Below are 14,425 nucleotides of genomic sequence, written 5' to 3'. Positions count from 1 at the left end.
CCGGATAAGTTGGCTTTCGTCCAGCACGTTTCGGTTTCGATATCACGTGATGGCCCCAAACCCGTAAGCCTGGGATTTTGCCGGCGGGCCCCAGGGGGGCGGAACTCTATCGCCATTTCCGGCCCTAGACCACGGCGTGAACGTCACTTCCTTAGTAATGCACTTTAGCCCGTTCTACCCACGCCTTCTACGTTGCACTTTACAACATAATCTTTGTGGATATTTCTGATTTGTTTTTGTTTTCGTAAAATCTAACCGCAAGAAAATTAATGTTCAAACGATCCGCGAAAATACAGGTGCCGGAGATACGGCAAGCCCGGTTGGGGAGAACAGGGCGGAGCCCGGGGTCACGTGACTGTCTAGACCCGCCCCCCCCTCTGCAGCTGAAGACTTCCCCTCCCACAGTGACAGAGCCTCTGGGTAGGTGATCGGCAGTTTCTGGATCTCGAGCCCCGCAGGTGAGTGGCGACCGGTAACCGGCGGCTGGTTGGGATAGAAGAGAAGAGGTGGGAGGAGGAAGAGAAGGGAGAGTGTGAATGGTGGCCTCTGATGTCCCGGGCTTCTCCCCGCTGTCATCCTGCACTGGCGATCTCATTTCTCCAGTTATCTTGACACCCGCTCCCTCACTGTGGTTGCCCCTTCAACCTAGGAGTTCACATGCCCACCTTTCCCGGGGCTGGGGTGAGTGCCGCCATTATGCTTCCCCTTTCGAGTCTTTGGGGCTTCGGATAGTGGGATTGGTTCAGGCATTCTTCGGGGTCTGCAGTAGCCTCCAGGTCTCAATCCCCAAAACCCGTTCTTTGGCAGAGGCCTTGTAAGGTCTTTACCTTCAGCCCCGGGCTGGGGAGCGGGGAGATAGGAAAACCCCGGAGGCAGAGGCGTCTCCTGTGAGACAAGCTTGGGAGAGAATGTCACTGATGTGGCCCTCACTGCGGAGTCACTGTAAAGCTTGCTTCCGAATGTGCATTCTCAGTTAATTCTGAGTTTTTATCTGATATTCCTGCGAGAGGCGTTTTATAGATGTCCACAAGGTTTGAATGGATCTGGAAGGGTAAAAGGTGGCTGTTTACCTTTCTCTTCTCTGACTTAATGGTGCAGAAAAGGAGAGGACAGTTGAAAGAATAAATATATACTACTTTCAAAACAGGAGGTGTTGGTAATGCGACAGTCTAGATTGAATGGGGAGGCGTTGAAAGATGGTGTTGGCGGTGTCATGATCTGCAGGAGAGCCAGGCTAGCTTATGGAAAAGTGACCTCCCTGAAAGGGAAGTAATTCTTCAGAAACTAATTGGGCTGGAAAGATAATTAAACTAACGTGTTTGACCATAAACTTAAAGGTAAGGAGGTTAAGTCGAGATATTGCTGACTTCATATTTTCTGCCTTTGACATCCTCTTGCCATTTCTCCCTAAAATCCTACTTAATTGCCATTCCCAGTCAATTCCTTGACTAGTGGTAAATTTATATTAAGTAACATTTGTATCCCCCCTTAGCTTTCCCCATTTGTAAAACTCCAGGTGACCTCTTCAGATTTTGATGAACAGTATTTTCTGAAAGTGCAGAAAAGATTGTTTAGGTTTTTGCCCAACCCAGTGTACTCCCATTTCACATGTAATATAGTAACCAGTGTTTTGACCCCAAACAATGTGCCTTAGGGAAGAGTGTTTTTCTGTTTGGGGTTAAACTCTTGTTTATACTGCAAACTCAGAAAGTCCCTTGGTTCTTTTAAATTGAAAGGCCTTACAGAAATCACAAATTTGATTTTTAAAATTTAAATTACACTTTTTCTTAATCTGAAAAAATTATATTCTTAGTTAAGCCTTAGAGTTTTCTAACCCATGTCATTGAAGAATCCATTAAAAAGACAGCTGAAAAATGAGGAAGATGGAATCATTATCTTTGAGTGGTGGGTATGACTGACTTATTTTTATTTTTCTGGTATCTTCCAAATTCTCTGCAATAAACTGGTCTTATTTTGTTAAGGGGGAAGTTAAAATTCTAGAGTAATATCAATTTAACAAAATGTTTTATGGTAAGTTCAAAATAGAGAAACTCGCTTATTTGATGCTCATTACTAGAAAACATAACCTTAAAGATCTTTCTTGCTTTCTCTAAGTAATGACGAAGGCCACTGTTATGATTTACAGTTTTAGCATTTTGTGCATATAAACTATATTGGACAAAAGCACTAATTTGTTCGAGATGTTTATGTATCGGTATGCTTGCTACCGATATAAATATAGTTTTATCCATTAGTTTGCTACCGATATAAATATAGTTTTATTCATTAGTTTGCTCCAGAGTGAGGTTCCCTGATCACTAGAGGAGAGAAAAATGTAAGCAGTGTTGCTTCATTGCCCAGGTAACATTCCACCAAATAAGAGGAATTCTTGAAGTCCAAACCAGTCCTGTCTGGGTGAGACCAAAATGGAATAGAGAAAACAGTCTAAAAAGGATTGAGTACTAGAGGAGAAAATGTCAATGTGAAAGGGGTTGAATGAGTTTGCAATTTTACTTCACAATTCCCCTGATTTTAGGGAACTTGCAAAAGCAATAATTTAGACCACTAATGAAATCTGGAAGATTGGCAGCAGGAATTGGTGACTAAATTGCTACTAAAGTTGAATTTGAAAAAGAGCTTTGACGTTATACACGATTTACACACACAAACAAATGGTATGAAGTGTGGAAACCATTTCTGAGATGAGCTTTTTATCAATCTATGAGTATTATATGCAGAAATCTTTTTTTTTTTTTTTGACCACGCCACGTGGCTCATGGGATCTTAGTTCTTAGTTCACTGACCAGGGACTGGACTGAACCGCCCCCCCACCCCCCACCCGCAGTGAAAGCGTGAAGTCCTAACCACTGGGCCACCAGGGAATTTCCTATATGTAGAAATCTTAACATTCATTAGAGAATTGTGCTGTAGTCCAACATTAAATGGCACACGGGGTTTTTTGTGTTCGGGTCCCTGACACCTCTAGTGTGCTTATTCTGAGGTCTTTCTTATATTTCACTGCCTTTGTAGATTATGGCCACCACCAAGATGCTTTTTTCCTCTGTGGGCAGAACTAGGCACTCACTTCTATAGACTACTACACAGTATTTTCTATTCTTCTATTTTCATTTCTAGCACGTTGTATTTAATTACTGTTTGCTGGGCTGTTCCTTAGGAAACTGTAAAGCTCCTAGGAATTCAAGGACAGTGTCTCTACTGTTGTGTCCTTAGCACCAGGATGCCGAAGTACTTGATAGGCATTCAATAAATTGTTTATTGAATGAGTGTTTGACAGTTGGACAGGGAGATTAAACTACTTTTAAAGTTCTTGCAGATCATAGCTCCTACTGAGTATGCACTAGGTATTAGCTTTGAAATATAAATTATTAATAGTAACCATCCAAATCATGGTCAATAGAATAGATATAAACCTCAGATGGACTTTATTAATGTAGTGATCAACTTATGTTCACAACATATGTGTTTGCATGATAGGGAAGGGAAGAGGAGTGAGTTGTGTTTATTGAAAAAAGGGGCACTGTACAGGCTACATGTGATATAGCACTAGACTAAAAGTCAGAAAAATCATCATTAAGTACTGCCACTTTAGCTATATGCTTTTAAGTAAAGTTGGGGATGGGGGCTTATGGTTTGATACTTAGGAACCTTTCTATCAAGGGTATTATGATTTCAAGTGAGATAAACCCTAGGTAATCTATGTGAAAGTATTTTTAAAACTAAGTGGCATTTCCTGATCCTATAGACCTGGGTTCAAGTCTGGCCTTACCACTTATTTAAGCTGTGTGACCTTGGACAATTTACTTAATCTAAGCTTAAATTTCGTCGTGTTTAAATCTATGCCATAGATACTATTAAATTAGATCATGAGTGCAGAGGGCCTAGTACATACTTTGTACATCTAAAAAATTAACTTTGCTGCTATCTAGTTTGATTTTATATACTGAATTTCTAAAGGAGACTTTTAGACATCCTGTAAAATTGAGCAACATGTTTGGGGTATGGAGTAAGGAGTAGAATTTGAAATGAGGCTATTACCCAAAAATAGCAAGAAAAATGTACTTCTAGCAAATATTCTAAAATAGATTTATTAATAGGAGCTGAGAAATATCAACATAAAGTCTATTATTTTGGCAACTGCAGTGACTTAATATTTTCTATAAAGATTTTCCAGAGCTTGTGATCATTAATATGTGGAATCAATTTAAGGAAATATTGTATTTCTAAATTATTATCCCTACAATGGATTATAGAAATATATTAAAATTATACTACCCTATAGAGGTAGAACTTTTGAGTTTAGCTTATATTTAAAATTTCTGCCTTTTATTCTAAATGTTTTTATGCCTTATTTTTATCCTCACTTGAAGTAGACATAGGAATATAGAGAACACAATGGAGACGTGAACTAGAGTAAAATTTTTCCCTTCCTAGGTTGATGATTCACAAGGTTTAGTGGTTTTGTGTTGGAAAATATCAGTAAATTAAACAATAATTGAAGTGTAGCTATCATGAGTTTATGTTTCACCTTAGTCCTGAAAAAAATAACTCATTTGTTCTAAGGAAAGATTTTATTAAGAGATTATTGAATATTCTCTTTAATGTCTTTAATGTCAAGTTTTCTATTATAGTGAAATAAATTATGATCAATAACCATATTTTCCATTTAATTTTTCTGTAGAGACTTTAAAAGTTTACTATTTTCTTTGTTTCCTGTTGTGAACTGAAAGTGACTTCGGTTTATATAAGTGTATTATTTTATATATATATATAGGATATACATATTATATGTATAGTTAATACATATACATTGTGTGTGTGTGTTTATAAAGATAGCTGAAATAGATGTATATTTTCATAGTAATAAATATTTTTGCCTGTAACTATTAAAGTCATCTTTAGAATTACTTACTACTATGAATAAAATTATTTAATGATTAATTTTTTTGAAACGCCCCTTTATATTTGTTTGTAGTTAGCTCTGTTTAATAAATTTCACAACTGCACTTAGCCTTCAAAATTGGTGGTATTTCATAGATATTTTGAGATTTAAACTGTTTTTTTTGTTGCTATTATTTTGGTGTCAATATTATGACTAGCTACTACAATAAAATTTTCAGTGTTTTTCTGAATCTTAATGCTATCTGTAGAAACGGTTGTTCTTTCATTGACAAACCTTTAAAAAATTATATCAACAACATGCCATGTTTTATTTCTTTTCTGAAAAACAGTGAAGCTTATTTCATTGAGAATAAAATGGGTAATGCATGATACAATGCAAAAGAGCTCCACATGTGCTTGAGCAATGAAAAACAACCAGACTGTTTTGTTTCAGTTATTTCTTAGTTTAATTCTTTTAAGTGTTTATTTAAAAATAGAATAGAGAAGACTAAATTAGAAAACACTTATAAAATTGAAGAAAGGGCATGATACAGAAACTGTATGTGTAGTAATGATTGTATATACATTTTGAAAAAGATGGACAGAAATGCATCGAAATAAGTCAGATTAGGAGATTTAAGAAAGTTTTAAAATTTATATTTGAGTTCCTACAATCACTGTTTATTTCTTTGGGCAATTTTTTAATTTGGTATGGAGAATTAAGGCATTTAAATGATGATTTCTTCTTAATTACTTGGATATCCTAAGTGAAAATGTTTTGACTTATCCAGATAACTGACTACGTTATTTAAGTTTATAGGTGCAGGTATGTTTTTAGGCCTCTGTAAGCTCAGCAAAATTTTAAAAAGCAGAAGTAAATCCCAGCATATAAAAGAATTTAATACATGGTGAAGTGATATTTCAGTCCAGTGGGGAAAACAGGGACATAGATAGTAAATGTAACACACAGCTTGTCTGTCTGGAAGAAATTAACTTGAGCCAGTACTTTGCAGCATATGCAGAAACTAGTTTCAAGATGGATTAAAAACTTATATATTTTGGGGGCTTCCCTGGTGGCGCAGTGGTTGAGAATCCGCCTGCCGATGCAGGAGACACGGGTTTGTGCCCTGGTCCGGGAAGATCCCACATGCCGCGGAGCAACTAAGCCCGTGAGCCATGGCCGCTGAGCCTGTGCGTCCGGAGCCTGCGCTCCGCAACGGGAGAGGCCACAGCAGTGAGAGGCCCGCATACCGCAAAAAAAAAAAAAAAAAAAAAAAAAAAAAAAAACACCTTATATATTTTAAATAAAATATTAAAAATATTAATTCCTAAAATTTTTTTATATATACAATCTAGATGTAGTGATGACCTTTTAAACCAAGATTGGAAATCTGAAAGTCATAAAAGTAAACATAGGTGTATGAGAACATATAGAAATGAAGAATTTTTCAATGGCAAAAATAGAGGACAAAGGCCAGATTGAAAAAAAATTGAAATATGTATAAGAAAGTTAACATTTGTCAGAACTTTTACATATTAAGAAAAAGTCCACACAATAGAAACATGGGTAAAGCATATGACCAGAACTTCAAGAAGAGAAATCCAAACATTCAACAAACTTATGAAAAGATGTATAACTTCACTAGTAATCAGTATACTAACAATGAAAATTTTCTTCTGATTAACAGAAATTAAGTGGTAAACCTACCGCTAGCAGGGATGTGTGGTAAAAGATTTTCTCATAAAATGCTAGTGGAGATGTAAATTGTTACAGAGATGTAAATTGTTACAGTTTTTTTTTAGTAAACAATCAGGCAATGTCTGTTAATATTAAAAATACATATTCTTCCATCCAGCAATCCCAACGTATGGACTCTTTTCCTTAGAATAAAAACACCAGTAAGTGGCAAGTGTTCACATGAATGTCCATTGAAGCAATGTTTGAAGTAGCAAAAACCTGGGAACAAAGGGAATGTCTGTCAGTAGGAGTATTGATATATAACTTATAGATTTTATGTTTTTAAAGTCCATTAAAAGTAGGAGTTAAATCCATACTGGTGAATCGAAAGGATTTCCAAATACATCCTAAAAGGATCCATCGCGTATCTTAAGTGAGAAAGGCAAAGTTTAGAGAAATATATGTAACGAGATCCCATTTTTGTTAAACAGCTGAAAAACACCATGAGTTTTGTATATGCCTATATGACTGTCAACACTGGAAGGAGGAAGTAAGCAAAGGAAAACAGAAAGACAAAGAAAAAAAGGCAGGGTATTCACAATAACACATGCATAAAACTACATGTTTGTGCGTATCTGTACAAGTTGAATTGCAGAAAGGATAGTCACCAAAGTGTATGTTTAGTGGTTACCTCAGTACATGGATGGGCATTTTAGGTGGTTTTTATTTTCTTACCCTTTTCTGTATTATGTGGTTTTATTTTTACAATGAACATGTAGTGTTTCTGTAATTAGAAAAAACTACCTTTTTAAAAAAGAAGGGATTTCCCTGGTGGCGCAGTGGTTGAGAATCCACCTGCCAGTTCAGGAGACACGGGTTCGAGCCCTGGTCCAGGAAGATCCCACATGCCATGAAGCAACTAAGCCCGTGTGCCAAAACTACTGAGCCTGCGCTCTGGAGCCCAACGAGCCGCCACTGCTGAGCCCACATGCCTAGAGCCTGTGCTCCGCAGCAGAAGCCCGTGCACCGCAATGAAGAGAAGCCTCCCCTCTCGCCGCAACTAGAGAAAGCCTGCTGCACACAGCAATGAAGACCCAACACAGCCAGAAATTAATTTATAAGTTAATTAATTAATTAAAAGATCTGTTAGGCAAAGAAGGAATTAACAAAAGGAAGAATTCCATTTGAAATGGCCAGAAATGGTAATTGTCTGAAATTTTTTTTGTCTTAATTACTTAGGTATCTGAGGGGAAAGTGTATAAATTACCCTGCTAATTCCATAAATTCTCCTTAATTTTGTGTATGTGATAACCCATGGGCATCCAATACGAAGTTGTCATTAAAAATGTACAGGAAAGTGATAGGCATTACCAGATAGGGTTACAAATTTTATTTTTGGTATGGATTTTAAGTCCTCCATAAATGTTTTCTGCCTTGGAGATAATAGAGCATATTGCACGATTATGGAGTCTGTTACCTGACGTAATCGTTTGACGGTCAGCATAAGGGAAAGTCCACATTTGGGTTTTGGTGAATAAAAAAACTAGATACGGTCTTCCCTGGTGGCGCAGTGGTTGAGAGTCCGCCTGCCGATGCAGGGGACACGGGTTCGTGCCCCGGTCCGGGAAGATCCCACATGCCGCGCAGCGGCTGGGCCCGTGAGCCATGGCCTCTGAGCCTGCGCGTCCGGAGCCTGTGCTCTGCAAGGGGAGAGGCCACAACAGTGAGAGGCCCGAGTACCGCAAAAAAAAAAACAACAACAAAACAACTAGATACAACGTTAACTCTCCTTAGAAAGCTTCAAGTAAGAATGCCTGTAAAGAAGCAAAATTAAGTTAATACTTGATTTCAGTCCTTTTAAGAATCTGAAATTAATATATCATTCAAAGCCGTAATAGAAAATAACAGATGCTTTAGAGCAGCTGTCCCCAACCTTTTTGGCATCCGGCACCGGTTTCATGGAAGACAGTTTTTCCGACGACGCGTTGTGGGTGGGGGGCGACGGTTCAGGCGGTAAAGGGGCGTTGCAGATGAAGCTTCGCTCGCTTGCCTGCCACTCACCTCCTGCTGTGCGGCCCGGTTCCTAGGGGTTAGGGATCCCTGCTTTAGAGTGAGATTTGTTGCGTGTTTAAAGCATTTGTATTTGTTTCTTATGTTGATCTTTTTTGTTTCCCCTTTTCCTTATCCGTTTTACTAACTTAATTATGTATATGTTCTTTATTGTAAACTGTACACATTTTTCCCCTCCAGTTTTATTGAGGTATGATTGACATACAGCACTGTGTAAGTTTAAGGTGTACAACATAGTGACTTACATACATCATGAAATGATGACCACAGTAAATTTAGTAAACATCCATCATCTCATAGATACAAAATTAAGGAAAGTTAAATTTTTTTTCTTGTGATGAAGACTCTTAGGATTTACTCTCAACAACTTTCATATTTAACATTCAGTAATATAATTATATATCATGTTATACAGTACATCCCTAGCACTTATTTATAACTGGAAGTTTGTACCTTTTGACCACCTTCATCCAGTTACCCCTCCCCCTGCTCCCTTATTTCTAGTAACCACAAATCTGATCTCTTTTTCTATGAATTTGTTTTCGAAGTATAATTGACTTAAAGCAAATACCATGTTAGTTCCTGCTATACAACATAGTGATTCAATATTTCTATACATTTAAAAATAATCACAGTAAGTCTAGTTACGACATGTCACCATGCAAAGATATTACATACTTACTATATTCCCCACACTATACATTTCATACCTGTGACTCATTTATTTTGCAACTGGAAGTTTGTACCTCTTAATCTCCCTCACATGTTTCTTTCCTCCCTCAATCCCCTTCCCTCTGTCAACCACCTGTTTGTTCTCTGTATCTATGACTTTTTTCTGTTTTGTTTTGTTTGTTCATTTGCTTCGTTTTTTAAATTCCACATATAACTAAAATCATACAGTATTTGTCTTTCTCTGTCTGACTTATTTCACTAATACCCTGTAGGTCCATCTCTGTTGTTGCAAATGGGAAGATTTCATTCTTTTTTACGGCTGATGTTCCATTGTATGCACACACCACATCATCTTTTATCTTTATCCATTTTTCTGTTGACGGGCACTTAGGTTGCTTCCATATCTGGGCTATTGTCAATAATACTGCAGTGAGCTTAGTGGGGTGTATATATCTTTTCTAGTTAGTGTTTTTGTTTCCTTTAAATAACCAGGAGTGGAATTGCTGGATCATATGGGAGTTCTGTTTTTCATTTTTTGAGGAATGTACAAATTCCTTTTTTTTTTTTTTTTTTTTTTTTTTTTTTGTGGTACGCGGGCCTCTCACTGTTGTGGCCTCTCCCATTGCGGAGCGCAGGCTCCGGACGCGCAGGCTCAGCGGCCATGGCTCACGGGCCCAGCCGCTCTGCGGCATGTGGGATCTTCCCGGACCGGGGCACGAACCCGTGTCCCCTGCATCGGCAGGCGGATTCTCAACCACTGCGCCACCAGGGAAGCCCCAAATTCCTTTTGAAAAGAGTTGGGATATATGTAAATAAAAAATAATTTTAGAGTAGTATTGAGAGGCAACATAGCAAGTAAGGAGGTTAGGGGTGTAGGTACTGGAGCCAGACTGGCTCAAACCCTGGCTATGTTACTTCTTAGCAGTGTACTTTCGGGAAGTTTCTTTTATGTTTCTGTATTGCATTTTTCTCAGCTTTAAAATAAGGATATTAAGAGTATATTTATTTCGTTAAGTGTTGTGAGGATTAAATGAATAATATAAGAAAAGTGATTAGAACGACTGTTACATAATAAGAGCCATGTACATATCTGCCATTATTATTTAGTTACTACGCTCTTTGCTCAGTTAATTAGGTATATATAGTAATTTTATCACTTGGCTTAATTGGTTTAGCACTCATCGAATCACTCAATATTTTTAACTAAGTTGAATGGATAATACATGTACAAATACAGTAAAATTTTTATATTCATACATGTGTGCGTTTTCTCCCCTTCTCTTCATCCTTACTCTTTTTTCTCATATATTTGTTCACAAAGGTAGCAGCATCTTGTTATGTTATTCCCGGGCCTTACATTTTTCATTTAACACTCTTACCTTGGAGATTTTTCCACATTGATACAGTTAAAGATGCCACATTCTTTTAAATAATAGTCTAATATTCAGTTGTACTAATGTACCATCATCATCCTACACAACAATTTTTGGAGAGTTTACTCTTGTATCAGGCACTTTTCTTGAATTAAGTCATGCAAGACTTGCAACAACCTTATGAGATAGGTATTATTTTTATCCCCATTTAACAGATGAGGCAGTTTAGGCTTTAAGTGGTTAAATGCCCACCAATGTCACACAGTTCATAAGTAATAGGACTCTGGAGTTGAACTCAGAGAGTCTTTTTCTAGAGATTACTATCTTAACACCACAGCTCTCAGACTACCAAAAGTTATTTAACTGCATAGTCTCCATATTAATGGACATTCCAGTCTTTTGCTGTAAGAAACAGTGCTGTAATAGATTATTTTGTTAATAGCACATTTTGTACACATAAATTCCTAAAAATGGAAGAGGTGGGTCAAAGGATTTTGAATTTTGGTGGGTATTGCCAAATTATTGTCCAATTTAGGGATGCACTGAAGGTCAGGTTTGTCCTCAGTGTTTTGCCAAAATCTGCCCATTTAGCTTGAGTCTTCGGGAAGCTGAATAGCTGAATGCCTTTAACATTTCTAGCATCCCTGAATTACGTGTGATCTACCATCATGTGATAGCATAGGTTACCCTATATCTAATCAGTATATAACAGTGTCAGTATGAGAACAAGGTCTGACAAATGTCATGACTTTGTTACTTTCAAATAATGGTAAGCATTCTAGATATAACTTGACATGCTGTTTATGTGACTCATACATTGAAATTCTATCAGTTGAATGTAAATTATTAAAAGTAAAATACCACAGTTGTTAATAATTGTGAAAGTTTCTGACTTTATGTACCAAAACAATTATGTTAGAGCTCTCAAATAATACATAGGGAATCAGATTGCCAATTAATACGAACATTGAGAGTGTGATAGCTAGCTAAATGTAAGAATAACTGTATTTTGTGAAAAATGGGTTGTCACTCTATAAGTCCTAGTCTTAGGTAATGCAGAATCAGACAGTGAGGGACTTTATTAAGATGAGTTACAATATCCACAAATTATTTTGAATATAACATACTTCTGTTCAGTGTCCTCTATTTCATTTGTTTCAAGAAAGAAAAGTATCTCTTATTAATCCAAAGAATAGGCTAAGTGACACCCAGATTCTTCAATGTGATCCAAAGCAGACACTTAAAATACAGAATGTTCAAGTCCCAACTTGGTACAGCCACAGGGCTTGAATGTAGATTTATAGTACCTGCTATTGTTCAGTGGTGTGTGTGTGTGTGTTTTAAATATGATCTCATCCTCACCCAAAGATGCTGTTGGATAAGGAGGGTGGGGGAAGTACCTAAAAATAGGCAATGATAAAGACTATTAATTCTTTATTGTAAACTATTTCTACCTCAGAGAAGAATATAACAGACTATAACAGACAATAACTCCCTCTACCTTCACCCTCCAAATGAATCATTGTACCATAGCAACTTTGATATCTAACATTAGAGCTGAGCCTGAATCTTGGAGGACAAACCCTTCTATGCCTCATGCCTCATGGCTCAACAGTTCAAGATAATATTCCTAAATCCTCACCCAAGATATTGCCATTAAGCCCTGTTCTGAAACAAAGATGAGTAAGTACTTTAGAGGCATCTCTGACTAATATACTCCTGAGCTGTTAAGGGACTGTGGAAATTCTCAGGATTTGCCAAACTTGACTGGACAAGTGGGTGCCCACACAGCCTTATCAAGAGCCACATTAGTTCATTCTAAACAGACAAACGCCTGTGTGGTGGTTTTCAGCTGTTCCCCCTACAGTATTCCTAGGGTTAAAGTTCTCTTCTTAGCATCCTAGGCATACATAGCATCATGTAGTCTTCTGTAACAGCTGACAAGTAAAAACAAAAGGGAATATGATGTATTCTGTGTAAGCATTATGCCCTTACAGGAGTCATATTGTCAATACTTTGTGCTTTTTAAAAAAAGTTTTATTGAGGTATAATTGACATAATTGCAAACATATTTCAAGTGTACTGTTTGACATTTTGATATATGTATACACCCATGAAACCATCACTACAGTCAATATAGTGAACATACCCATCACCCTCAAAAGAAATTTCCTCGTGCCTCTTTGTAATCCCTTCTTTCTGTACCTCCCCACTGCCCATCCCCAAGGAACCACTGATCTCTTTTCTATCACTATAGGTTAGTTTGTATTTTCTAGAGTTTTATATAAATGGAACCCTTTGCCCGGGGCGGGGGGGTCTACCTCTTACTTTTCCATGTTTCAATGATGCATTTCTTTTTATTGCTGAGTATTCACTTTATACCACAAATGCCACAATTTGTCTATCCCTTCACCTGTTGATATTTGGGTTGTGTTTCTGCTTTTTGGCTGTTATGAATAAAGCTGCTATGAACATCCACGTAAAAGCCTTTGGACATAAGCTTTCACTTCTCATGGGTAAATACCAAGGAGTAGAATGGGTCATATGATAGGTGTATGCTTAACTCTCTAAGAAACTGCCAGATTGTTTTTTATAGTGGTTGTACATTTTACATTCCTACCAGCAGTACGTGAGAGTTCTAGTTCTACATCCTTACCAACACTTCCTGTGGTCAGTCTTTTAAAATTTTAGCCCCGCTAGGTATGGAGTGGCATTTCATTGTGGTTTTCCTTTGCATTTTCCTAATATTAAGCATATTTTCATGTATTTATTTGCCAGTCATGGGTCTTCTTTGTGCAGTATATCTTCAGATCTCTTGCCCATCATTTTAATTGTGTAAAATTGTCCATTTTAGTCAGTTGTCCATTTCTGTGTGTGGTTGTATAGCCTTTTTAAAATAATAAATTTATTTTTATATTTTTGGCTGCGTTGGGTCTTTGTTGCTGCGTGTGGGCTTTCTCTGGTTGTGGCGAGTGGGGGCTCCCCTTCGTTGCAGTGTGCAGGCTTCTCATTGTGGTGGCTTCTCTTGTTGGGGAGCACAGGCTCTAGGCACGTGGGCTTCAATAGTTGTGGCACGCGGGCTCAGCAGTTGGGGTACTCAGGCTCTAGAGCGCAGGCTCAATAGTTGTGGTGCACAGGCTCAGTTGCTCTTCGGCATGTGGGATCTTCCTGGACCAGGGCTCAAACCCGTGTCCCCTGCACTGGCAGGCAGATTCTTAACCACCGCACCACCAGGGAAGTCCCTGTATAGCCTTTTTGAGCTAATATTTGTTTGTAAAGTTTTAAATAATAATACCAGGCAGAATAATGGAGATAAGATTTTATCTATTCTTTGTATAATTATTTGCTGTTCTAGCATTTATAACATCAAACAAAATAACCACTAAAACTTTAACATTTTAAACTTTTAACAAACATTTTTATTCTTTTAAATCAAAAGGTCATTCTATGATGGTAATATTTGGCTTCAGCTTGGCCTCAGGTAAATACTGATTTTTAAAACTTTGGCTGTTGGGCATTAGGCCAGAATGTGTATTCAGTGCACTTCAAAGGGGTTGTATCAGTTTTCAGTCAGTAAAGGCGTGTGCCTGTTTCCCACACACCTTGCCAGAATGTCTCTGAGCAATATTTTGTAATTGCCTACTATGTGTCAAGGCGCTTTACTATCTCATTGGGGTACTCATTGAAGAAAGCAGGTGTGGTCCCTGTTTTCCTCACACTTAAAGTCTGGCAG

General features: G+C 37.7%; 1 protein-coding gene across 1 annotated transcript in view; it reads left to right on the top strand.

The window, feature by feature from the left end:
* ATP6V1A (ATPase H+ transporting V1 subunit A) overlaps nucleotides 1–14,425 on the top strand; it is a 61,070-nt gene that overhangs the window by 311 nt on the left and 46,334 nt on the right. The window contains exon 2 of the mRNA XM_067034635.1: nucleotides 297–458. The gene's annotated coding sequence lies outside the window, so the exon portion shown is untranslated. The remainder of the gene's footprint in view (nucleotides 1–296; nucleotides 459–14,425) is intronic.

The sequence above is a fragment of the Kogia breviceps genome, chromosome 5, assembly GCF_026419965.1.
Source record: "Kogia breviceps isolate mKogBre1 chromosome 5, mKogBre1 haplotype 1, whole genome shotgun sequence".
Lineage (NCBI taxonomy): Eukaryota > Metazoa > Chordata > Mammalia > Artiodactyla > Physeteridae > Kogia > Kogia breviceps.
Note: the sequence above shows the minus strand (reverse complement) of the source record. Positions and strands in the feature narration are given on the sequence as shown.